The sequence below is a fragment of the Penaeus monodon genome, chromosome 14, assembly GCF_015228065.2.
Source record: "Penaeus monodon isolate SGIC_2016 chromosome 14, NSTDA_Pmon_1, whole genome shotgun sequence".
In the NCBI taxonomy this organism is placed as follows: Eukaryota; Metazoa; Arthropoda; class Malacostraca; order Decapoda; family Penaeidae; genus Penaeus; species Penaeus monodon.
In genome coordinates this window covers 23,979,407-23,981,906 of record NC_051399.1, presented here as the reverse complement: position 1 = coordinate 23,981,906, position 2,500 = coordinate 23,979,407, and positions in this window count along the sequence as shown.

Sequence of the window (2,500 nt, the reverse complement as noted above, 5' to 3'; positions counted from 1 at the left end):
TTTTGAAAGAAGTTTATAGAGCTGTCCATTTATGTTTTATGTTTACGCAGGAGATATTGAATTTTAGATGTGCTTGAGGTGGTTCTTCAGCCTCTTCTTTCTCTTTACTCTTCTCTATCCCATTCGTTCTCTCCCTTCTCCCTTGTACATCTTTATCAAACTTCACATCCTTGTCGCGAATTACTTGCAACATCAATTTCCCGTATTTTCTATCCCCGGGGAAAGTTACTGAGCTCATTCATTGTAGCGTTTGAGAATCTAGATAAACATCAGCATTAATTTCTTTTTCTGCATGATTTTTAAAACAACTTTCCTCTCTCCCGCATAGTTACAATGCGGGCGAGATTCCACGTGGCTGCGCAGTAACTGAAAAAAAAAGTTATTCGATGGAATTTTAATCATCATCTCAGTTGCAGAAGGAAGAATCAATCAGAAGTATTCTCATTTCTTTCCATTTTTTCCTCTTTTTTCCGGATTTGAAAACTGAAATTACTCTTAACGAAATGAGTCCATATTATCACTACTACTACTATAAATACCATTATTATTATCATTATTACCATCATTGATATCATTATTGTTGTTATTTTTATTGTTTTGTTATTGTATTTCTTCTTCTTATTATTATTATTATTATCATCACCATTATTATTATTATTATTATTATTATTATTATTATTATTATTATTATTATTATTATTATTATTATAATTGCCATTGTTGTTTTTATTGTTCTTATGATGATGATGATAATGATAATGATTATGAATGTTGTCATTATCACTACCACTGTCATTATCATTATCATTATTACTCATTATTATTACTATTATCATCATCATCAAAGTCGTGATTATAATTTTCCTCACTATTATTATCATTATTGTTGTTGTTCTCATTATGGTTACTATTATGCTATTTTTGTCATCCCTATTCCTATTATCATTATCCTTAATATTATTACCATTATAATAATTATTATCAGGACTCCTCCTCCTCCTCCTACTATTGCTTCTGCTGGTGCTGCGACTACTATTTCAATTGCAATTAAATTGTTGCAACAACGAAACTGCGGTAGTTTTGAAATAAGAGAGGCCTTATATGCCTAAACATCTAAATAAAGTTGGGTCTCTGGGTACAGAACTCGTACTATTATCTCCACACATCAGACTCGACTTGATTTGATTAGAGGAAGCTGCGACATCTCGGCCTAATTAGAAGTGTCAATTGGCTGCGACCTTCTCTCGCCCTGACCCCTGCCGACCCCCCACCCCCCAGCATTAATTAGTTGGCTCCCCATGTGACAGTCATTAGCATATGACGGCATGGGTTTATCGTGGTGGACCCCCTCCCACTTTCCAGTCTCCCCCCCCCCCCGCCTGACTTCTTTGTGTATTCGTGGGTAAATGGATGAATGAATTAATGGATAATTGATACCGTATCATGAATGGGTTTGCAAGAGCAATAATTCACGGTCGTCATGTTACGCTTGGGTGTAATGATGCAGTGTTATCATTGTGATATGTTATTTGCATTCCCTTTCTGCATTCGTATGTTTCTTGAATGCGTTTGATAGTATATACATACATACGGACATATATGCACACACACAACACACACACACACACACACACACACACACACACACACACACACACACACACACACACAACACACACACACACACACACACACACACACACACACACACACACACACACACACACACACACACACACACACACACACACACATACACATTCACATGCACACATATACACATACACATACGCATATACATATATACACATGCATGCATATATATATATATATATATATATATATATATATATATATATATATATATATATATATATATATATATCCTGTGTATCCAGCCATCTGTCAATATGCCTGTCTACCTATATTTTGCATCTATATATCATTAAAAAATATCAGGCCTGAGAGAGGCCAAAAATTACGTGTTAGGAACAACGCATAATTCACAATCACAAAGTTATAACCAAACTAATTTATACTCTCTTTAAGATAGACATTTTAGGTGATCTATGGCTGTGGTATAACGATGAAATAGGAGTAGACACTTGCGAATTTATCTGTGTTGAATGTAATTAATAATCATAATTAGGTGCATGTAACCCTACATTCGTCATTCATTTTCCATTCTGAAATAATTTCTCTCTCACTATCATTCAGACGGTCTTTATTTATATGTTTCATGATTTCATGATCTTTTTATCCACTGATAATCTTTGCCTTAGAATCAATTTAAAAACATTTATCATTCCATCAATCAAAAGCTGAATATAAGACATTCTTATTCTCATTATTGTCATTATCATTCTTGTAATTGTTATTATCAATACTATTATCATTGTTGTTATAATTGTTATTGTTATCATTTTCTTTGTTATCATTATTATTAATTTCATTATTATTATGGTCATTAACATTATTATAATTGTTACTATCAGTATCA